This window comes from Pristis pectinata, chromosome 4, assembly GCF_009764475.1.
Source record: "Pristis pectinata isolate sPriPec2 chromosome 4, sPriPec2.1.pri, whole genome shotgun sequence".
Lineage (NCBI taxonomy): Eukaryota > Metazoa > Chordata > Chondrichthyes > Rhinopristiformes > Pristidae > Pristis > Pristis pectinata.
In genome coordinates, this window is record NC_067408.1 from 37397623 (window position 1) to 37423385 (window position 25763).

The 25763-nt window shown below is 40.9% G+C and overlaps 1 protein-coding gene across 6 annotated transcripts in view; it reads left to right on the forward strand.

The window, feature by feature from the left end:
- arhgef37 (Rho guanine nucleotide exchange factor (GEF) 37) overlaps positions 1–25763 on the forward strand; it is a 127249-nt gene that overhangs the window by 35795 nt on the left and 65691 nt on the right. The window contains exon 1 of one of the 6 annotated variants that reach the window (XM_052013499.1): positions 15225–15370. The exons of the other annotated variants lie outside the window; for them this stretch is intronic. The gene's annotated coding sequence lies outside the window, so the exon portion shown is untranslated. Of the gene's footprint in view, positions 1–15224; positions 15371–25763 lie in introns of those variants that run through there. 6 annotated transcript variants of the gene reach the window in all.

Sequence of the window (25763 nt, forward strand, 5' to 3'; positions counted from 1 at the left end):
GCCTTTTTTCTTCTTCTTTGTTACTTGTATTCAATGCTACACGAAGTTTATGCCAAAACAAAGCAGCCTGTTCTGGATGTTGAGGCCAATGCAAATATGTTGTCTTTTTAACTAGTTTCCTCATTCTGTGATACGGGGAAAGTTGACTTGACGGTATATCCTCCAGAAAGACAAGGATCAGCACATCTTCCTGCTCATCAAAAAGTCGAAAACTTGCCACTTGAATTTCTTTGGAACACCATTCACTTTCCAAAAATTTGCGACTTATTACACAGATTGTTTTCCTACTCGTATAAATGCTGTCCACGATATTATCAATGATCGGTTTCCCAGGTTCGAAATCGCGATGGTGGAGACATAATTTACATCCATTATTTCCTTCCAGATTTGTCAGCAGTTGGTTTAATACCCATTGTTCATCATGGGTGTTATACGAAACAAAGGCATCGTACACATATCTTCCACCCTGTTGTCGCTTGTGATTTTTGTCATAAATGAATGCTAACAATAGATAGTATGTATACACAATGTTCCACCTCCAAAAATGATAGGCAAAACTTGCTATTATTGTCATTATTATGACTGTAAATGATGAAATGTAAAGGATAAACCCATAATGGACAACACAAGCAGCAGAATTAAAAGTAATCAATTTTTTCCCATTGAGGTTAGGTGGGTAAGCACATGTGAACTGATCAAAGTATATCACTTGGGTTTTATTGTCAGAAAGGGACCAATTTTGAAACCAAGAATTTTCACACCCACACAGAAATGGGTTACCTCTAAGATCCAAAAAAGTGAGTGAAGGTAGGGCTTCCATGTGTGTTTGGTTTACAAGACCAATTTGATTACCCACAGCTCTCAGAAGTTTCAAATTGATCAGCCTTGAATACATTAGAAAATCTAGATTTTCCAGGCCAACTTTATTGAGATGAAGTTCAGTCAGGCCAGGCAACTGCTGAAACAGATTAGGACTAATGGATTTGAAGGCATTGTTGCCCAAGTCAAGGTTGAACATATTTGGCGTATGGCGAAAAACACTAGCATTAATATAACTAAGGGCAGTATTTCCTGCATGAAGTTCTTTCAAAGAATCTAAACCTTCTAGGAAATTTGAAGGAACATTCTGGAGACCGTTCCCAGCCTGGCTGTTTATTGCGAGACGATGCAAGAACTTCAGAGAAGTAAATGGGGCCTTGTCCAACTTCTGTGAAGACGCGAAAGAGAGATGGTTATCAAATAGTTGAAGTTCCGTCAAGGATTCAACTCCTGAAAACACGTTACGTCTCAGAATATCGGCCGTGATTTTGTTGGATCCCAATAGCAAATACTTTAAGTTAGATAGCCCGTGAAAACTTCCTTCGTTCAGATCGGAAATCTGATTGTCAATCAAGTTGAGGTGAGAGAGATTCTGCAGATGGATGAACGTGTGCTTCTTAATGGAATTGAGTTTGTTGCACCTGAGATTAAGAATGTTCAAGCTCTTCAAATCCGAAGAGAAGTTGGTTATTGCGAACAGATAGTTGTTCCCTAACTGAAGTTCCCTTAATTGAAAAAGACGAGAAAATGAAAGTGATGTAATTTTAGTGAGTTTATTTCCAGCGAGAGACAGCTGCTTCAGTTTAACAAGGGATTTGAAGTCTTGAGAATTAATAGAGTTAATTTGATTGAAGCTGAGGTCCAGATTTTCTAAATTGTAGGCAGCCAAAATTGCTTTAGGAACCATTGTAAATTCGTTGCTAGCGAGGGACAACAACCTTAAATAAATCAAATCTTTGAATAAAGAATGTGAGACGTTGTTTAGTTTATTCAATGATAAATCCAATTGTTCTAAATTAACGCACGAGGAAAACACGTTATCGTTTAAAGCACTTAAGCCATTTCCTCTCAGATATAGAACTGTTAAATTCTGATACAAGTTGCAGATTTCCAGTAGGAGGGGATCTGTGGTCTTCAATTGCAAATTATTTAGTTGAATATGTTCCAGTGGCGCACCTGTTATGTTTCTAAGCAGCGCCAGTATCTTAGATGATTGCACGTGAATCCCCCCTAAAGCTAATCTTTTCACCTCTTTTAAAAACAATTTATCTTCAATGTAGAATACGAGCGATTCATTGGCTCCTGCATATGAGAGATCAAGGGAGACGAGGCTGGCAAGAACTACTGATATTACGTTGAAATCGACGAAAGGATTTTTTGATAGATCCAGATCCTTTAAGGTTTTTGGCACACGAGAAATGTTCTGTGTGGTGAAACTAAGTAAACCATTATCTCTTAACTGCAGTTTTTCCACAGCAACAGCATTAAATATATGACTCACTTCTACCAATCGATGCAATCTGTTAGAGGTTAAATTAATCGTTTTTACATTCACTAAGTTGGCAAACGCATCAGCATCAACCCGCTCGATAACATTGTTGTTCAGTAAAAGAGTCGTGAGTTTTCCTAAACCATCCAGCATGCTTCGGGTTAGTATAGACAACTTGTTATAGCCGAGATTCAAGTGCCGCAGGTTCTTCACAGATTCAAATGTCTCCTCTGCAATATTACTAACAATGTTCTTTGAAATGTTCAATACTTGCAATTGCGTTATGTGCTCGAAGCTGGATTTCTGCAGACTCGCGATTCTGTTTTCAGACAAGTCTAGGTTTTCTGTATTTTTCGGAATGTACCGTGGGACTTCGTCCAGCTTCATCTTGTAACACAATACTTTCAAATTCGCGCCACCGTGCACTTGGCAATCATGCAGCGAGAAACTCGTTACCTGCGGTTCTAAATTGTAACTAAAAGAAGCTAAAACTAGTAAAAGTTTTTTAAAATGCATGGTTACTGCTAGGTTCTCTGAATAACGAAGAAAGACCTTCTAACGAACTTCCGCATTTGAAAGAAACCACACCTAACAATCCTAATTTATTATGTTTCTTTCTGCCATGTCTTCCGTATAAATGAATGAAAAAGCTTGTACGCCTTCAGCGCTCAACCAGTTATTGCTTCTTATTACAGGGAGCTCACCACATCCATCATTTTGAGAGGGGGGGGGAGTCTTCATATTGAGATCTTTTAAACAAAACTCATAATCTTAATCAGTCCCTCCTAGTTGAAGGTATTCCCTTTGCTAAAGTGTGCACTGCCATCAATGAATTCTTTTAATGTGGGGTGGTTGATGAACACTGGCTAATGCAGGCACTTGACAAGGCAAGAAGGCTGAGAACTATTGAAGGTCAGGCTCTCTTGTATCCATTTAAAACACACACATGGACAAGTGCATGGATGCCAACTTGCACATTGAACACTTTCACCATACACAGGTGTACTACATTCACTTAGTTGCATAGACACACAAACATTCACTGCACCCTGGCCATACCCCACTTGAAAAAGGGCTGTCACATTCATCTTGGGATCCTTTTCCCCCAAAACGAAAGGATTCTCTCGTTAGGGTGTGGTGTGCAGACCAAATTAATTTAGGAGCACCAGTGGTATCCTGGACCATCCCATGGATTTTGCTATTAAGATCACAGGGAAAATGTGTAAACTCCACACAGACTGTATCAGAGTTCAGGATTGAACTTGGGTCACCGAAGCTCTGAAGCAGCAGCTCTACGGGTTGCATCACCTTATTGTTTTTGTATCTTATATCTTTGATAGTACAAATACTATATCTTTGATAGTACAAATACTAAATCTTTGATTTTTTTTTGTTTTACTTTGTTATATGAGATTACCTATAAATCCTTTTGGCTATTCACAAGATTAAAATAAGTTGACTTCTGTTAAATTTGCCTGTGTACATACATGTTATTTATAGATGTTCATTGTCTTTGTTTTGGAGTCCAAGCTGAATTAGAATAATCAAACTAATTGACCTGATTTTACTTGCTGAAAATTGAATCAATTTATTAGATTCTGAATATACATTCTCTGCAGATGGCTAGTGCAAATAACTAGTTAGGTCAGTCATATCCGCATCTTGAAATCAAGGATGATTTAGAATCATGGAATTATAGGATTGGAAGAATGCAGAAAATGGCCATTTGGCTCGTCATGTCCATGCTAGCATTCCAGTTCCACCTGCCAGCCCTTTTTCTGTAGCCTTGCAAATTATAAGACCGTAAGATATAGGAGCAGAATTAGGCCATTTAGGCCATTTAGGCCGTCGAGTCTGCTCTGCCATTCAATCAAAGCTGATTTTTTTTCTTTTCTCAACCCCATTCTCCCACTCTTTCCCCATAATCCTTAACTCCTTTACCAATCAAGAACCTATCAATCTCTGCCTTAAGTATACCCAATGACTTGTCCTCCACAGCCCTCCATGACAGTGAATTCCACAGATTCATCACCCTTTGGCTGAAGAAATTCCTCCTCATCTCAGTCCTAAAGGTATGTTCCTTTATTCTGAGGCTGTGCTCTCAGATCCCAAACTCTCCTACTAATGGAAGCATCCTCTCCATGTCCACTCTATCGAGGCCTTTAAGTATGCAATAGGTTTAAATGACATTCTTCTGAACTCCATTGAGTACAGGACCAGAGCCATCAAATGCTCCTCATATGTTAAGCCTTTCATTCCCGGGATCATTTGTGTGAACCTCATCTGGACTCTCTCCAGGGCCAGCACATCTTTCCTTAGATTGGGGCCCAAAATTGCTTACGATATTCCAAATGCAGTCTGACCAATGGCATAGAAATCCTCAGCAGTAAATCCTTGCTTTCATCTTCTGGTCCTCTTGAAATGAGTGCTTACTACCAAAACCTGCAAGTTAACCTTAAGGGAATCCTGAACTAGGCCTTTGCTCCTCTGATTTCTGAATTCTCTCCCCATTTAGAAAATAGTCTACACCTTTATTCGTCCTATGCTGTATTCCATCTGCCACTTCTTTGCTCACGCTCCTAAACTGTCCAATCCTTCTGCAGACTCCCTGCGTCCACAACACTACCTGTCCCTCCACCTATCTTTGTATACCATCTCGAATGCTTCTTCTCCATTTTTGCGTGGTGGAGAGCCAGGGATTCTGAGGGGTTGGTGTAAATGTTACAATTTTTGTTGAGGTTTTGAGAAGATCCTTGAATCTTTTCCATTGTCCACCTGATAATCTTTTGTCGTAAGTGAGCTTGGAATAGAGTAATTGTTTCGGGAGTCTGGTTTCGTCGCTTGCCTAACCACATTGAGCATCACTAGAGCATTGATGCTGGAGATATGGCCTGGAAGAGGACACTAACATTGCTTAACTTTGCAGTAGACTTTGCAGAGACAGTGTTGTTGGTGTCTTTCCAATGCCTTGAATGCCTCCAAGACTCAGAAATATACGGAGAGCAAGGATTACCGCTTTGTGGTAGATCAAGAGTTTTATGCCGGGTTTGAAGTTTTGATCTTCATACGTTCTTTTCCTCAGGTGCCCAGAGACTGTTTTGGCACTGTGAAGGTGGAAGTGGATTTCATCATTGATGTCTGCCTTTGCTGAGAGGTGGCTTCTGAGATATGGGAAATGATCCTGGTTTTCCAGGATCTTATCGTGGACCTTTATTGTTGAAAGGGTGGTGTTACATAGTTGGGGGCAAGTTCTTAGAGGACTGTTGTTTTGTGGATGTTGAGAGCAAGACCCATCCTCTCATGTGCTTTAGTAAATGAGTTGACATTGATTTGCAGATCAGCCTCGAAACTCACGCATATGCAAGTGTTGTCAATGTACTGCAGCTCACCATCTGCGGTTGAATGTGGCCTAGGTCTGGGTAGTAGGTGATAGATATGAGCTGAACATTTTCCTATTAATCATGTAGATTAGTTCCACTCCTGCTGAAAACTTGTTGGAGGTGAGGTATAGCATTGTGGCTTACCCATAGCCCTCTATTTTTCTCAGCTCCATGTATCTATCCAAAGGTCTCTTAAAAGATCCTATTGTATCCACTTCCACCACCGTTGCCGGCAGCCCATTCCACGCACTCACCACTCTCTGAGTAAAAAACTTACCCCTGACATCTCCTCTATAACCTACTCCCCAGCACCTTAAACCTATGTCCTCTTGTGGCCACCATTTCAGCCCTGGGGAAAAGCCTCTGACTATCTACCTGATCAATGCCTCTCATCATCTTATACACCTCTATCAGGTCCCCCCTCATCCTCCGTCACTCCAAGGAGAAAAGGCCGAGTTCCCTCAACCTGCTTTCATAAGGCATGCTCCGCATTCCAGGCAGCATCCTTGTAAATCTCCTCTGCACCCTTTCTACGGCTTCCACATCCTTCCTGTAGTGAGGCAACCAGAACTAAGCACAGTACTCCAAGTGGGGTCTGACTAGGGTCCTGTATAGCTGCAACAATACCTCTCCACTCCTAAATTCAATTCCATGATTGATGAAGGACAATACACCATATGCCTTCTTAACCACAGAGTCAACCTACACAGCCGCTTTGAGCGTCCTATGGACTCGGACCCCAAGATCCCTCTGATCCTCCACACTGCCAAGAGTCCTGCCATTAATACTCTACTCTGCCATCATATTTGACCTAACAAATTGAACCACTTTATACTTATCTGGGTTGAACTGCATCTGCCACTTCTCAGCCCAATTTTGCATCCTATCTATGTCCCGCTGTAACCTCTGACAGCCCTCTATACTATACCCAACACATCCAACCCTTGTATCATCCGCAAACTTACTAACCCATCCCTCCACTTCCTCATCCAAGTCATTTATAAAAAATCACAAAGAGTAAGGGTCCCAGAACAGATTCCTGAGCTACACCACTGGTCACCAACCTCCATGCGGAATACGATGCTTCAACAACCACTCTTTGCCTTCTGTGGGCCAGCCAGTTCTGGATCCACAGTGCAATGTCCCCTTGGATCCCATACCTCCTTACTTTCTCAATAAGCCTTGCATGGAGTACCTTATCAAATGCTTTGCCATATACACTACATCTACTGCTCTCCCTTCATTGATGTGTTTAGTCACATCCTCAAAAAATCCAATCAGGCTTGTAAGGCAGGGCCTACCCTTGACAAAGCCATGCTGATTATTTACAATCATATTATACCTCTCCAAATGTTCATAAATCCTGCCTCTCAGGATCTTCCCCATCAGCTTACCAACCACTGAGGTAGGACTCACTGGTCTATAATTTCCTGGGCTATATCTACTCCCTTCCTTGAATAAGGGAACAACATGTGCAATCCTCCGATCTTCTGGAACCTCTCTCGTCTCCATTGATGATGCAAAGATCATCGTCAGAGGCTCCGCAATCTCCTCCCTCGCCTCCCACAGCAGCCTGGGGTACATCTCATCCGGTCCCGGTGACTTATCCAACTTGATACTTTCCAAAAGTTTCAGCACCTCCTCTTTCCTAATATCTACATGCTCAAGCTTTTCAGCCTGCTGCAAGTCCTCACTACAATCACCCAGATCTTTTTCCATAGTGAATACTGATGTAAAGTATTCACTAAGTACCTCTGCTATTTCTTCCGGATCCATACACACTTTCCCACTGCTGCACTTGATAGGGCCTATTCTTTTGCATCTTATCCTCTTGCTCTTCACATATTTGTAGAATGCCTTGGAGTTTTCCTTAAACCCGCCTACCAATGCCTTCTCATGTCCCCTTCTGGCTCACCTAATTTCCCTCTTGAGCTCCTTCCTGTTAACCTTATACTCTTCCAGATCTCTAACCTAGCTCTCTGTACCTTTTGTAAGCTTTTTTCTTCCTTTTGACTAGATTTATTATAGCCTCCGTACACCACTGTTCCTGTATCCTCTCGTGACTCCCCTCTCTCATTGGAACATGCCTATGTAGAACTCCACACAAATATCCCCTGAATATTTACCACATTTCTTCCTTTCTTTTCCCTGAGAACATTTGTTCCCAAATTAAGCTTCCAATTTCCTGCCTGAGAGCCTCCTAATTCCCTTTACTCCAAGTAAACGCCTTTCTTGTCTGTCTGTTCCTATCTGTCTCCAATGCTATTGTAAAGGAGATAGAATTATGATCACTATCTCCAAAATGCTCTCCTACTGAGAGATCTGACACCTGACCAGGTTCATTTCCCAATACCAAATCAAGCACAGCCTCTCCTCTTGTAGGCTTATCTACATATTGTGTCAAGAATCCTTCCTGAACACACTTAACAAACTCCACCCCATTCCCAGCTAAACCCCTCGCTGTATGGAGATGCCAGTCGATGTTTGGGAAATTAAAATCTCCCATCACAACAACTCTGTTATTATCACACCTTTCTAGGATCTGCTTCCCTATCTGCTCCTCGATATCCCTGTTACTATTGGGCAGCCTATAAAAAAAAACACCCAGTAAAGTTATTGACCCCTTCCTATTCCTAACCTCCACCCACAGAGACTCTGTAGACAGTCCCTCCATGACGTCCACCTTTTCTGCAGCCATGACACTATCTCTGATCAACAGTGCCACTCCCCCACCTCTTTTGCCTCCCTCTCTGTCCTTTCTCAAACATCTAAAACCCGGCACTTGAAGTAACCATTCCAGTCCATGAGCTATCCAAGTCTCTGTAATGGCCACCACATCGTAGCTCCAAGTATTTATCCAAGCTCTAAGCTCATCCACCTTCTTCACAATACTCCTTGCGTTAAAATAGACATATCTCAGACCGGTCTGAGCACGTCCCTTCTCTATCACTTGCCTATCCTCCCTCTCGTACCAACTACAAGCTTTCTCTATTTGAGAGCCAAACACCTCTTCCCCAATCTCTCCAGTTCAGATCCCACCCCCCAACAATTCTAGTTTAAACTCCCCCCAGTAGCCTTAGCAAACCTCCCCGCCAGGATATTGGTCCCCCTGGGATTCAAGTGCAACCCGTCCTCTTTGTATAGGTCATACCTGCCCCAAAAGAGGCCCCAATGATCCAGAAATCTGAATCCCTGCCCCTTACTCCAATCCCTCAGCCACGCATTTAAGCTCCACCTCATTCTATTCCTATACTCACTGTCATGTGGCACAGGCAGTAATCCTGAAATTACTACCTTTGAGATCCTGCTTCTCAACTTCCTTCCTAACTCCCTACAGTCTTTTTTCAGGACCTCATCCCTTTTCCTACCTATGTCGTTGGTGCCAATATGTACCACGACCTCTGGCTGTTCTTCCTCCCTCTGCACGATATCTTGGACGTGATCTGAAACATCCCGGACCCTGGCGCCTGGGAGGCAAACTACCTTCCGAGTTGCTTCCCTGCATCCACAGAATCGCCTGTCTGCCCCCCTAACTATAGAGTCCCCTCTCACTAATGCCCTCCTCTCTCCTTCCCTACCCTTCTGAGCCACAGGGCCGGACTCTGTGCCAGAGACACTGCCACAGTTGCTTCCCCCAGGTAGGGTAAGAATTTATAAGGTAGGGACATGTTCGGCACAGCTTTGTGGGCCGAAGGGCCTGAATTGTGCTGTAGGTTTTCTATGTTTCTAAAGATTGAAAAAGTATTGGAGAAATCATGCAGTCTTGCTTGACGCAAGTCTGCACTAAGTTTGGATCTGTTGGGTAGGATGACAGATTGTATCCTATTATAAAGCAGATGAAATATACAGATGAATTTCTGCTGACAGCCAAATTTAATGAGGGTGCTCCACAGCCCTTACTGATTGAAGAATTCAAGGACTTCAGTGAAATAGAAAAAGCTATGTATGGTAGTTGATGCTGCTTCTTGCATTTCTCTTGGATGTAGAGCTTTATATTTTCCTTTGCGATATAAAGAAATCTGTGTCTTCAGTTGGATCATGGTGTTTATGCAAAATTAACTTACAAATGTATGAATTAGAAGCAAGCATAGGCTACTTCTGATTCTCAAGCCTGTTCCACCATTTAATAAAATACAACTGTAACCTCAACTCTGCATTCCCACCTACCTGTGGTAAACTTCCACCCCTTGAAAGTTCTGTTCTACCACAGTCTTAAAATATTCAGACCCTTTTCTTCCACTGCTCTCTGAAGACTCGCCCTCTGAGAGAAAAAAAGAGCCTTGTATATGTCTAAAGTGGATGACAGATGGGGTAAATAACTGATGGAATACATGAAATGTAAGGTATGACAGCAACTGCCTTGCATAGTTTTGCATTTGTTAGCCAGCACATATCTCTAACCTTATTTCCCATGGGCAGTAGTTTGATGGTTGCTGATTTGCTTGAGACTTTTTAAAACCAGGAAACACCAAGTCAGACAGTATCTGTGTAAAGAGAAACAGTTTAAATTTCAGGTTGATGATTTGTCATTGAAACACTAGATCAGTTTCTCCCTCTACAGATACTGTCTGACCTGTTGAATATCTCCAGTATTTTACTTCAAATTTCTAGCATCTGCATTTTTTTTGCTTTTAGATTTTTGATGTTGCTTTTTACATTTGCCTTATGGGTCTCAAAGTGTGAATCTCAGTAGCAATATTAAATGAATCTGTGGAACTCATTTCGGGCATCTACCCTATATAAGTACAATAGAACTTTGATAATCTGCTATCCAATTATTTGGAAATCCCAATTGTTTGGCATCTGGCTTACTGAGTGCTGATACCTGTGCTCCCTTCATCACATTGTGGCCTGGGGTTTTCATGCACTCCTCAACACACCTAGGCCTGAGGTTCTGTTCACCTCTCAATACACTGGGGTCCAGGGTTCCCAGGCTCCCCTCAACACACTGGGGCCTGGGAACCCTGAACCCCAGTGTATTGAGAGGTGAACAGAAACTCTCTGGGAGCCCCTGTTCACACACTCCCATAAACTCACATGTTTCCCCACTCCATTAAACACACCTGGTTCTGTTTCCCAGGTTCTGTTTAAACATACCAGCTTCACTGGAAAACCTGTTATACTGCTGTGTAACATCTGGAAAAACAGGAACTTAACGTGTATTGGAGTATAATTTGGAATAACATTTCAATGGTCCAGAAAAATCTGCCAGTGCAGCACCTGACTTTACCTCCTGAGGGTGCTGGATTAATAGTTTTACTGTACTCTCGTTTCTAAAGATGTCAGTAAATCTAGCAAGATCAGTTTAGGATTGGGTCCAGCTACAAATATTGGTAGCTTATGGCCAAGTTGATCCAGACTTCTGTTGGATTTAATTAATCTGTTGACTCAAAAGACATCTGCATCCTTTCATTTTGAGGAAGTATCACCACAAGTAAAAGCCATGACAAAAGTTTGATTTGTGAACTTAAAGTTCCTTTTATGAAATTATATTAATACAAATGAAACCAAATTCAGTGCTAAATCATGAACAAAATTAGGATGTTGTGAGTAATTCACAAAAAGGAACGAAGCAGCATGTTGCTAAAATTATATCAGTATGTGGAAAGGTTGGAGTGTTTAGAAATCTGAAATGGACACAGTCACAGATGATGCTAAAAGAGAGAAACAAGGGATAAAAGTGGATGGGTAAATGTACAGTGGCATGCAAAAGTTTGGGCACCCCGGTCAAAATTTCTGTTACTGTGAATAGGTAAGCGAGTAAAAGATGACCTGATTTCCAAAAGGCATAAAGTTAAAGATGACACATTTCTTTAATATTTTAAGCAAGATTACTTTTTTATTTCTATCTTTTACAGTTTCAAAATAACAAGAAAGGAAAAGGGCCCGAAGCAAAAGTTTGGGCGCCCTGCATGGTCAGTACTTAGTAACACCCCCTTTGGCAAGTATCACAGCTTCTAAATGCTTTCTGCAGCCAGCTAAGAGTCTTTCAATTCTTGTTTGGGGGATTTTCACCCATTCTTGCTTGCAAAAGGCTTCTAGTTCTGTGAGATTCTTGGGCCGTCTTGCAGGCACTGCTCTTTTGAGGTCTATCCACAGATTTTCGATGATTTTTAGTTCGGGGGACTGTGGGGGCCATGGCAAAACCTTCAGCTTGTGCCTCTTGAGGCAGTCCATAGTGGATTTTGAGGTGTGTTTAGGATAGTTATCCTGTTGTAGAAGCCATCCTCTTTTCATCTTCAGTTTTTTTTTTCACAGACGGTGTGATGTTTGCTTCCAGAATTTGGTATTTAATTGAATTCATTCTTCCCTCTACCAGTGAAATGTTCCCCGTGCCACTGGCTGCAACACAAGCCCAAAGCATGATCGATCCACCCCTGTGCTTAACAGTTGGAGAGATGTTCTTTTCATGAAATTCTGCACCCTTTTTTCTCCAAACATACCTTTGCTCATTGCAGCCAAAAAGTTCTATTTTAACTTCATCAGTCGACAGGATTTATTTCCAAAATGCATCAGGCTTGTTTAGATGTTCCTTTGCAAACTTCTGACGCTGAATTTTGTGGTGAGGACGCAGGAAAGTTTGGAGAATAATTTTTCTTATATATGTTAAGAAGTGAAAAATGTTGAAATTGGAAGGGACCTGTCTGGCTTTATAAACAAGTCATGGAAGAATACATGCAACTATAGCAAGCTATCAGGAAATCAAGAGAAACAAAGGACTGCAGATGCTGGAATCTAGATGAAAAAACAACAAGATGCAGGAGGAACTCAGCAGGTCAGGCAGCATCCGTGGAGAAAAGCAGATGGTCAATGTTTCGGATCAGGACCCTTCTTCAGGACTGAAGTAGGAAAAGGAGAAAAGCAGGTCAGGGAGTATCTATAGAGGGAAATGAACAGTCAACGTTTCGAGCCAAGGCCCTTCATCAATTCCTGATGAAGGGTCTCTGCCCGAAATGTCGATTGTTCATTTCCCTCCATTGATGTTGCCTGACCTGTTGAGTTCCTCCAGCATTTTGTGTGTGTTGCTCTAGGTTTATGGAAAATATCTTTGAAGATAGAGTTGAGGTGAATAATAGGCCAGGCTTGAAGGGCTGACTCCTGCTTCTCCTTTTTCAGTTCTTGCTATTGATTGCACATGCATAGCTAAGTGCAGAAATCTGGAAGTTTCTCTCAGATAGTATACTTTGCTTCCTTCAAAGTCTTCATTAAACTGATGTCTTGCCAAGAGACTTGGTGTTGAAATAACTCAGACACATGAATCTGCTGTACTAATCTGCAGACTAGCAGCTAAACACCTCAGTATACCAGAAAATGTTCACAAGTATCATTTAATATGATGCACGTTTTTAACAAGATGAAGATTTAATTATCACTTAACATCTTTAATGCTCAATTTTTCTTCTACAAGTGTAGAGTCTCATTTCCTGGTGGAACGAGACTGTTTCTGTCTCATATTTCTCTCTTAATTCTGTCTTTATTTTTCTTTCAGTACATTATTTAATTATTATAACCTGGACTTTCTGGTTCGGAGTGGCATTGTAAGGGTTCCTCAGTCTGATTGGTTAAGGAGGTACGTAGTTTCACGACTTTTTTTTTCTCCAGTCCCAGATCTCCTGCAGAGGGAGTCCCCTGTAAATGTGGATTTCTAATATCTGCAAGTTCCAAAGCAAAAGCCGATACAATGCTTGTAAGCAAGCGATGTGTGAGGAATGATAAAAGCATTCAGTCACCACTAAATGCAAATCCTGGACCGTGGATTCTTGAAAGGCATCAAAATTGATGGGTTGGAGCATGGACAAAGTTGAATGGAGAATAGAGAATGTTTCTTCAATGATTTATTGGCAGTCATGGGCCAAGTAATTGCTGGATTCCACCCACATTTCAGTCCAAATAATAGTTATTAATGAGCATGCCTGTTCAAGAGTAGTTATGTGTAATAATGTAACAATATCACACAATGTATTTTCCTTCAATGTCACTTTATTTAAACTTATAATTAACAACTCTTTTAAATAACATTCAGTGATGCTGAACATTGGAAAAGATGGAAATGATCTTAAACTGTTGCATGTAATTTCTCTACCTGCAGCTGCTTTAAAATCTTCAAGTCTTCCTATTAATTAATGTCCATTTATCTTCTTCTTGGATCATTCCATTTCGTCACCTCAGTTATTCCATAGAGGTCCCAATGGAATTTCCATTGTGAATACCATTCTCTCTGTGCTTTTTGGAGGTTGAAGGGAAAAAGAGAGGAAAGACAGGATTTTCTGTACAAGAGAAGTTTGCCCCATCATTTAACATGTATTCCTCTGCTAAATATATTGACAATGTACTTCTATCTTTTCTTGACCTTGAAGTACTACCTGTGATAATTCCACTTCTCTAAAACAGCTATCAGTAAGATATGCCACAAACTGGGATTTGCAATCTGACCTGGAGTTCACCTCAATTGCACAAATTGTAGTGTCTGGGTCTTTGAGGTGGTTATCATCTTGAAACTTTACACTCTGATGTAATTGTGGATTGGCACTGAGGATCTCATTAACACTACTTGCTCTGATGTGGGCAGCTAGACTTCTGATTCATCAGGTTGGTTTATCTTCCCACTGTTGTGTACGTGGGTATGGCTTCTTAACCACATGCCCACACGCTCTTTCTCCCACAGCACCACTTCCTGCTTGACTGGTTTGCCTCTGAAAATCAATATCAATAATCTAGGCAAACTTAAAGCTGTGCATTTGGATCATCCTGGAGTAAATTTTATTAAAGATGCGTTAATCTTCTGAGTGCAATGGATTTCCTGCAGCTTTTTTAATTACTTTTACAGTACGTAGTTGCATACTTTTAAATCCAGACAGACTATGGAGGAGGACCCTGCATGGGCGAATGTTTCCATTAGATATGAACTGATCAATGCCCCACAGTGACACTTGCACTCAATCAATCAACAAACTCCTTTAGGTTCCCACTCGCTGATCCTGCAAACTTTGTCGTAAAGGAGATGGGAAAAAATGTTCAAGTACAATCCCTGTATTATTGCTGGGTGTGCAACCAAGGGAAGATACCACAGGTGCTGGAATTTAAACAGAAAATCCTGGAAATACTTACTAGATCAGGCAGCATTTACCAAGAGAGAGTTAACTTTTCAGTTCATTAACCTATTCTGATTAAAATATCATCAGCCTGAATGTTAATTTTGTTTCTATCTTCAGAAAATTTGAAAAATAGAGGAAGATTAAAGATGTGCATCATATTTTTGATATAAGCAGAAAGTAGAACTTGTATTTTCTTTATTGTTGTTTCAAATGTATTGATTACAGAATAAGGCACTGAAATAAATGCTGTACAAACTTTATGTAGGCATTTATGGTATTGTATAATGTCTCAATAACCATTACCTTTACAACAAATCAATAAGATGGAACTTGAGTCCTTTAATTCAAACCCAAGTCTGCAATGTAAGATAATATATTCAAATTACGTTTCAGGGAACTATTGAGAAAAACCTGTTAGGCAACATAGCTTGCTGGAAGAAAGTAGTATTTAAAACTGTCGTTACGCTAAAAGTTGTTTCAATTTGTTGAAATACTTGAATTGTTCATCCAAAATTTGCTATAAAGTGAATATAAAGAGCCAGCACAAGGTGTATATGTTCCTGAGAAATCAAATCTTGTTCAAAACGGTAAGCTTCTTTTGTTTGTATGTTTTGTATTAGCCCGACAATTCTATGCAATTGATATCCTTGCTAAATCTTTTTATAATATTACTGCTACCATAATGCGTTTAACAAATATGTATTTTATATGCACGTTACATTCTTTTTGAAAGAATGAAATGGGTAGCAGATTGTCTGCACATTTGGTTAACCCTCTGTTTATTGAAGTGGGTTAAATAGTAACTGGAGAAACCTATTCACAGGTCAGTCTAACTTTCAAAGTCCGCCTTTGTTTGTTTTCTGCAATCTCATGCCTGTAAAATCAGAATCAAACTATTCTATTTGAAAAAAATAGAATAGTTTGATTCTGATTTTAGAGGCATGAGATTTCACTTTTTAAAAAAAACTTTTCAAAATGTCCTATTATTTCATTGTTAACTTTTTTTTCAATTTGTGGTTATGCTAAACATCTCAGAAGATAGCCTACTTCCAGGCTCCTTTCAATGTTGTTGTTTAACTGTACACTTGTAGTTTGTGCATGGTTACAGTTGACTTGAATAAATGCCTAAGAACAGGAACTGACTGGATAAGAGATTACTTGACCTGAGTTCTGTCTGACGCTGCATGGATTCAGTTCATCATGGTGCTGCATTACCTGTCATACTTATCTCAAATCAGAGCAGGGGTGCAAGGCACCACCCACCCCCCCCCCCCCCCCCCACTATCCTCCTGGCTAATATACAGTCTCAGGAAAATAAAATTGAAGACCTTAGAGCAAGACTGCAGTAGCAGATGGACATCAGGGACTGTTGTGTACTCTGCTTCACAGAGACATGGCTCACTCCCAGCACTCTGGACGCAGTCCTCCAGCCTGAGGGCTTCACCATTCACCGTATGGACCGGATGGTGGTATCAGGTAAAGGCAGAGGTGGAGGCGTTTGCTTCATGATTAACTCATCGTGGTGCACAGACGTGGCGGTTCTGTCACAGTCCTCACCCGACCTGGAACATCTGGCGGTCAAGTGTCGTCCGTTTTATCTGCTGAGGAGGTTCTCTGTCATCATCCTGACAGCGATGTATATTCCACTCCCCGGCAAATGTCAAGCTGGCACTGGAGGAGCTGAGCACTGTGATCAACAGTCACGAGACAGCACACCCTGATGCCTTCCTGATCATCAACCAGGCCAGCTCGAAGAAGTCCCTGACAAACTACCGCCAACATGTCACTTGCAAAACCAGAGGAGCCAACACACTCAATTACTGTTACACCATCATCAAGAACACTTATCGTGCCATCCCGCGCCCACACTTTGGCAAGTCCGATCACCTGGCTGTACTTCTACTCCCAAAATATAGGCAGAGACTGAGGACCGCAGCACCAGTGGTGAGGACTGCGAAGGGGTGGTCAAGGAAGGCGGAGGAGCATTTACAGGACCGCTTTGAATCGATGGACTGGATAATATTCAGAGATTCATCTTCAGATCTGAATGAATATGCCGTGGCCATCACCGGCTTCATCAAGACCTGTGTGGGTGAGTGTGTATCTTCAAGAACATACTGAGTTTTCCCAAACCAGAAGCCCTAGATGAACCAGGATATTTGCAGTCTCCTGAGGGTTAGATCTGTGGTGTTCAAGACCGGCGATCCAGAATCCCTACAAAAAGTCCAGGTACAGCCTACAGAAAGCCATCGTGAGAGCGAAAAGGCAATTCCATGTGAAGTTAGAGACACAATCAGATGCACGACAGCTGTGGCAGGGTTTGCATGCCATTACTTCCTAAAAGGCAAAACCCAACAGCATAAATGGCAGTGATGCTTCACTCCCTGATGAGCTAAACACCTTTTATGCATGCTTTGAAAGGGAGAATAACCTGTGCATATTCCCACAGCATCTGGCGACCCTGTGATCTCTGCCTCAGAGGCCGGTCAGAACATCCTTCAAGGGGGTGAACCTTGGAAGGCGTCAGCTCTCAATGGTGTACCTGGCAGAGTACTGAAAATCTGTGCTGACCAACAGGCTGGAGTGTTCAAGGACATTGTCAACCTCTCACTGCTGCAGTTGGAGGTTCCCACCTGCTTCAAAAAGGCATCAAGCATACTGGTGCTCAAGAAGAGCAGGGTGAGCTGCCTTAATGACTATCACCCAGTAGCACTCACATCTACTGTGATGAAGTGCTTTGAGAGGTTGGTCATGGCTAGAATTAACTCCTGCCTGAGCAAGGACCTGGACCGCTGCAATTTGCCTACCGCCACAACAGGTCTACAGCAGACGCAATCTCACTGGCTCTCCACTCAGTTTTGGAGCACCTTGACAACAGCAAAACATATGTCAGGCTGCTGTTTATTGAGTACAGCTTGGCGTTCAACACCATCATCCCCTCAGTATTAATCAACAAGCTTCAAAACCTGGGCCTCTGTACTCCCTCTGCAACTGGATCCTCAACTTCCTTATCGGGAGATCACAGTGCAGATCGATAATAATATCTCCTCCTCTCTGACAATCAACACAGGTTCACCTCAAAGATGTGTGCTTAGCCACTGGTCTGCTCTCTCTACACTCATGACTGTGTGGCTAGGCACAGCTCAAATGCCATCTATATATTTGCCGATGACACCACCATTGTTGGCAGAATCTCAGATGGCAATGAGGCAGCATACAGGAGTGAGATAGATCGGCTTGTTGACTGGTATCACAACAACCACCTCACACTCAACAACAGCAAGACCAAGGAATTGATGGTGGACTTCAGGAAGGGGAAGTCAGGAGAACACAACCAGTCCTCATTGAGGGGTCAGCGGTGGAAAGGGTGAGCAGCTTCAAGTTCCTGGAGGTCAACATCTCAGAGGATCTATCTTGGGCCCAACACATTGATGCAATCATGAAGAAGGCGCGCCAGCAGCTCTACTTCATTACGAGTTTGAGGAGATTCACCAAAGACTCTTGTAAGTTTCTACAGATGTACGGTGGAGAGCATTCTGACTAGAACCTCCATACCAGGCAGTGATGCAACCAATGTGCAGGATCGCAAGAGGCTGCAGAGGGTACTGGACTCAGCCAGCTCCATCGCAGGGACAATCCTCCCCACCATCAAGGACGTCTTCAAGAGGCAGTGCCTCAAGAAGGCGGCATCCATCATTAAGGGACATACCTTCTTCACATTACTACCATCGTGAAGGAGGTATAGGAGCCTGAAGACCCACACTCAATGTTTCAGACACAGCTTCTTCCCCTCTGCCATCAGATTTCTGAACGGTCCACGAACACTATCTCGTTATTCCTCTTTTGCACTATTTATTTATTTTTGTAACTTACAGTAATTTTTATATCTTTTATGTCTTGCACTGCACTGCTGCTGCAAAACAACAAATTTCACGACATGCTGTATGTCAGTGATGATAAACCTAATTCTGATTCTGAGCATTTTAGTTGCTTCAAGATGCATTTTTACCTGTATTAACAATGAACTTTCTGGAGTTCATGATTGTCAAATGGCTACTTTGAAATCTTTTTAAAAATGAAAGTCTGGGGTTTTTAATTGATTACATGTAAAGGAATATTTTGGTCATTTTGCAAATGGATTAGAATCCCACCCTGCTTTACTAAAGGTACAGATGCTATCAGTGACAGAGTTAGTAGTTTTGGTTTCAAGTCCCACTGAAGTGTGCTTAACATAAAATCTAGGCTGGCATTTCGTCACCTGAAAGAGATGTTATCTGCAGTCTTGCATGTGTTCTCAGGTGGATATAAAAAGTTCCATGATACTATTTTGATCAGCAAGGGGGTTTCTTCTGAAGTTGTGACCATTGTTTATCCTAACTGAAAAGATACATTGTCAAAACAGGCTGGAGCAAGTCTTCCACTACCCTTAGATTGCCTGTCATTTGTACTCTTCACCATTTTGTTTCTTGTAGTGTAGTCCAGGGCTCCCATTGTATGGTGAGGGACAATGCCTCTCCCAGCATGTGGCTGGCATGAATAGAATGGCTTTGATGGCTGATGAGGCCCTGCCCCCAGCTCTCTACTTTTCAAAACATTCAGTGTTATGGATATTTGTGAATGTCTTTGATATTCAAAAATGTTCTAAATCAGTGCAGAGCTGCTCAAAACAAAACTAATATTATTAAAAAAATTAAAAGGTAAACACACAAATTAAATGTTTAGACTTACTTAATCAATATACTTAATTGACTGTTGAGCAGTTCATTTTTTATCTACACCTGATCTCTCTATTTCATCTTCTTAGTGCCTTGGACACATCCAAGTAGAACTTTGGGGAACTGAATGAGTAATAATATGTCGAGTGGAATCATACAATGCAAAAACAGGCCCTTTGGCCTACTATGTTCATGCTAATCATCAAGCACAAAACCATATTAGTTTCATTTACAAGCACTTGGTCCATAGCCTTCTATACCTTGGTGAATCAAGTGCTCATCCAGATACTTCTTAAATGTTGTGAGAACCTCTGTTTCCACCACCCGTTCGAGGGGTGTGGTGATTGCAACCTCTCTCTCCTAAGTGAAAAATTTTTCCTTAGCTCCCCTGTAAAACTTCCTCTCCTTGCCTTAAACCTATGCCCTCTAGTTTTAGACAAGTCTGTGGTACTATTTTGAACAGACCAGGGTCATTGCAACCTGGCTTGAAGAAGGATGACAATAAGACAAGAAAAGAATTCAGTTGTATGTATATGGAAACAGTAAATGGAAACAGCTGAATCATTATAGGAAATAGAATCATAGAACTTAAAGGCAAGGAACAAGGCCACTAAGCCTTCATTTACAAACTGGTTGAAAAAGAGCTGGTGAACCTAATCCCACTGTCCTGCCATAGTGTATATCCCAATATGTTTTAAATGTGGTGAAGATTTCCTCTATGCTGCCCCCACCCACCCACCCCCTTTCAATGCTGTGAGCTGCAGACCCCACTACATGGATGAAACTCAATTTGTCCTCATCTCCCCTATTACCAATTACTTTGAACGAGCGCCACAATATATTGATTGCTTTTAATCCAGGATTTTTATCCTCTTAGTTTCTTCTATTCCAATCAAAAACTACCCCAGTCCAACCAATCCTTCCACATAACTCAAATTATAAATACTAAAATTCTACATTCCTGGCAATATTCTTGTAAATGTCCCTGAATCTTCCTTCCTATAATGCTGTGAGGAGAACTGTACACAATACTTCATTTGTGGTTTAGGTGGTAATTTTATACATAACCACCCTTCCCTTTTGCTCCATTCCTTGGCTAATGAAGATATCTTAATTAAGGAAAGCATTCTGTACCTCTCCCTCACCTTCTGCAGACCCAGTGTGTGCACCCAGACATGCTTCTCTGAACTTCTTGGGGACTTTATTGTTGAGTAAGGCATTCAAGGAAATACACAATTTGCATTGTTTCTAGAATCAATATTACAACTCTCCCTTCATAGTTATTCCTCCTTTATATCTTGGTTGCATGTTTTTCAGACACGAACATTGAGAAGTCGACAACTAAAGTCTAGTGGATTGCTTTAGATTCCTGTTCTATTGAGACCAGTTCTGAGGAAGATGAGCCCAGTAAAGCCAGACATGTTAACCCAAAACAAACTCTCAGCTAGCATTGTAACAAGGAAGTGCTTGTTGGGGAGGGTTTAAACCAGTTTAATAGAGAGAAGTGAACTTGAGCATAATTTCAGCAAGGAGAAGGACAAGATTAGAAATGGAAGGCAGAGAATTAGTAAGCAAGTTTAGAAGGTAAGAGAAGCAAACCTTGGAAAATAGACAACAAAGAAACTTAGCACTGCCTTGTGAAATATACTTCAATGTAAGAAGACCTGTCAATAAAGGAAATAGGCACAGACCTACACATAAGAGTTTGTTCTGGCTGTTAATGAAACATTGGAATAATTCACTATTCATGGTTATGTGTTTTTCAGACAATACAGTAAAGGGAATAACCAAGAAAAATGACTCAAAGGTTACAAAATCCCTAACCACTACCAGTTAAGAACTCACTGCACATGGTATTGGTAACAATTGGGGATTTCTAAATTTTGAGGTCCAGCATTTAATCTCTTTCCAAGTTCCTTAAAATATGACTGCAGAACCTTATCTCTCATTATATATACATCATCGATACCGATTTAGACCACAATCTCCAGCTGGACAACCTCTGTTCTTACCACTACAGATTGCTTTGAGTTACTCAGTGACATCAATGATCCTGGCACTATGGAGACAAATATTACCTTGGATTAATGTCATGGAAACATCCACCAACCCCCACCCCCCTGCCAAAATGTTATTAAATCTCTTTTATTCTGATTTATTTTCTGGATTCCCAAGAAGGACTATTGCTCTCACTTGTACTTTAAACCCTGGTTAGAGAACAAGATGCGTTTTTGGGGTTCCTCTGTATTAACCATCTGGTTTTACTTGTTTGATGTTCAACCATTCATTTCCTCTCTGCCTATACATTCTGAAGCTGCTTCTACTAAAGAATTTTATCAATATCAATTTTAGTCTCATGAATGTAGTGCAGCATCATCAGTTTTGGAATACAGAGTCATAGAGTAATATGGCACAGAAACAGGCACTTTGGACCAACTTGTCCAAGACAACCAAGATGTCCATTTGACCGCATTTGGCCCATATCCTACTAAACCTTTTCTATCCATGTACCTGTCCAAGCGTTTTTTTAAATGTAATTATTGTACCTGCCTTAACCACTTCCTCTGGCAGTTTGTTCCATATACACATCATCCTCTGCATGAAGAAGTCTCCCCTCAGATTGCTTTTTAAATTTTTCCCCTCTCACCTTAAACCTATGTCCTCTAGTTCTTGGTTCTCCTTCCTTGGGGAAAAAGACTATGTGCATTCACCCTTAAAAACAAAAGCCCCTCATGATTTTATACACCTCCATAAGGATACCCCTCAATCTTATACACTCCAAGTCCTAGCCTGCCCAACCTCTCCCTATAACTTAGGCTCTCAAGTCCTGGCAATATTTTAGTAAATCGTCTTTGCATTCATTCCAGCTTAATGACATCTTTCCTTAACAGAGTAACCAATACCGTACACAATACTCCAAGTGCGACCTCACCGACGTCTTGTAAAACTGCATCATAATGTCCCAACTGCAATATTCAATGCCCTGAATAACAAAGGCTAGCGTGCGAAATGTCTTGTTCCCCACCCTGTCTACCCATGACACCACTTTCAGGGAATTATGTACTTGTAATCCTCTGTCCCTCTGTTCTACAACACTGCCCAGGGCCCTACCATAAGACCTACTCAGGCTTGATCTCTCAAAATGCAAAACCTCACATTTATCTGGATTGAAAGCCATTTTCCAATCCTCGGCCGACATACCTAGCTGATCAAGTAGTCGGCAGAAGGTGATGGTTGAGGGGTATTTTCTCAGACTGGAGGTCTGTGTGTAGTTGTGTGCCTCAGGAGTCAGTGCTGGGACCTTTGCTTGTATTTATATAAAAGATTTGGATATGGATGTACAAGGTATGGTTAGTAAGTTCGTGGATGATACTAAAGTAGGTGGTGTTGTAGACAGTGCAGAAGGTTATGAAAAATTACAGGGGGATCTTGATCAGCAAGGTATGTGGACTGAGGATTGGCAAATGGCTTTCAGTCCAAATAAATGCAAGGTATTGCATTTTGGGAGATAAAAGCAGGGTAGGATTCATACAGTGAATGGTAGGGCCTTAGGGACTGTTATGGAACAGAGGGACCTAGGAATGCAAATGCATAGTTCGCTGAGAGTGGCGTCACAGATAGATAGGGTGATGAAGAAGGCATTTGCACACTGGCCTTCATCAGTCAGGGCATTGAGTATAGGAATTGGAAAGTTATGTTGCAGTTATATAAGATGTTGGTGAAGCCGCACTTGGAGTATTGTGTACAGTTTTGGTCACCCTGTTACAGGAAAGATGTTATTAAACTAGAAAGGGTGAAGAAAAGATTTACTAGGACGTTGCCTGGACTTTTGGGGGGGGGGGGGGGAGGTGGGTGGGATTGGTTTGAGTTATAAGGAGAGTTTGTGTAGACTTCCTTCCCTGGAAGGTAGGAGATTGAGGGGTGACCTAATAGAGGTATATAAGATCATGAGGGGTATAGACAAGATGAAAGCACATGGTCTTTTCCCCAGGGCGTGGGTGTTTAAAAACAAGAGGGCATAGGTTTAAGATCAGAGGCGAGAAATTTAAAAGGGATATCAGGGCCAGGTTCTTCACGCAAAGAGTGGTGCGTATTTGGAATGAGCTGCCAGAAATAGTGGTTGAGACAGGCACTTTAGCAACATTTAAAAGGCATCTAGATAAATACCTGGATAGGAAAGGTTTAGAGTGCTTTGGGCCAAACACAGGCAAATGGGACTAGCTCGCTGGGCATCACAGTTGGCATGGAAGAGTTGGGCCAAAAGTGCTGTTCCCATGCTTTATGACTCTATAACAACCAACAAATCTGAAATTTTACATGCAAGTTAGATTTAGCATAAGGATGTGCACTAAACTCTTAGTTTTTCTAAAATCCCTCACAGGAGGCCCTCAGTAGCCCAAAGGGGGCCTAATTTTAATGTTCCCATTAAACATTGATGAGATTGTTTTTAGTTCTATTTTTTACATACTAAATATATGGTTAGACCTGACCTAAGTACTTTCAGTCTACCTGAACCACAAAGAAAAACTGAAAATTCGTGCACTGAATTTCTGCAGGAGACCAGCTATGATTAAAACCAGTTAAATGAATATGTCCAAGAGGGAGGACCAAGTTTACTGTGATACCAAAGAAATGCCTTAGATACTAGTTCAGGGTCTGTTTACAATGATCAAGGAATCTTTTTCTTTTTGGATGCTTCTGTTGGAAAGGGAGAAGCTTTCCATATTCATCTGCTTTTCTCTAAAGTTCAAAGATAAAGCATGATTGCCTGGCATGTGGCATCATCAGGCATCGACGGGGGGAAAACTGCACATTTGGCTCTTAAACCCCCTTTAAGTTTGACAGATGTGGAGACTCCAACATGCATCATTGGTTGGGGAACTTCCAAAGGAAAAACAATACAAAAGCTTGTAACTTGCTGTCTGGGATGAATGTACAATGGCTTACAAAGCAGCCATTGAAGTATTAGATCGAACACTGCAAAATCTTAGACACAATAATAAATTAACGGGAGGCATTACTTTAGTAGCTGGAGATTTTTGTCAAATATTACCAGTAATTCCACAAGTTACTAAAGCAGATGAATTGAAAATATGTATTAAATCATCATATATTTGGGAAAATGTTAAATGATTTATATTTGAAAACTAATTTGCAAACGCATTTCATAGGTGATCCATTTGCAAAGGAGTTTTCTTCAAATCTACTCGTTAAGAAATAGAGAAATTAAACACAAAGATTCAAGGGGAATGATTTTGATGAAAAACTTGGGCCAAGTTGTTATATCACTTCATGATCTGATGTAAGCTGTTTTCCCAAACGTCACTCAACAGTGGCTTTTAGTGCCAAAAAAAATGACACAGTGCAGGCCATGCATAAAATCCTTCTTTTGAACATCCCAGACAACCTGTACAATAGAAATCTATTGACAATGTGGCAGCCATTGATGAGGCTGAACATTTCCTGTTGATTTTTTAAATTCTCTGTCACCACTTGGCATGCCAGAACATAATCATGAACTAAGAGGAGCTCCATTGATGCTACTTAACAATTTGGATCCACCAATACTATGCAATGGCACAAGATCATTAGTTCAAAACTTATGACCGTATGTAATTGAGGCTACAATAATGACTGGTAATGCTGTTGGGGGAAATATCTTCATCCCTCGGATACCAATTAGCCCATCTGATCTACCTTTACAATTCAAGCAATTTCAGTTCCTTATTCAAATTAGTTTTGCTATAAGCATTAACAAAGCACAAGGGCAATCACTAAAAGTTGTTGTCTTTAGCCTCAAAATTCAATGCTATAACTATGCTCAACCATATGTTGGTTGTTCCAGAGCTAGAGATAAAAATAAACTATAGATTTTTACACTGGTTTCAAAAGAAAGAAATATAATGTATTCTGAAGCACTTCAACATTAATGTTGTAAACCTTATTTCAAATTCAGAGAATTTTAATTGCATTTTGATGGAACATCCAGACCATTGTTCTTTTTATAATTTCTATTGTAACAATCATAACTTTCTAGCCATGAAGATCAATGGATATCCTTTTTTTGATATGGGAAAAGTTATATTGAAGAATAAGGAAATGGCAGAGAAATTAAATATTTTATTTTTCTGTTCTTCGTAACTAAAATAAATTAGCATTTGTTAAAAATTATTACTCAAAAAAAATGTGGAACTGAAAACCAATACATGACCAGAACCTAGTGTCCTATATCCCTAGGTTTTAAAAAAGGTGATTATAGGAATAA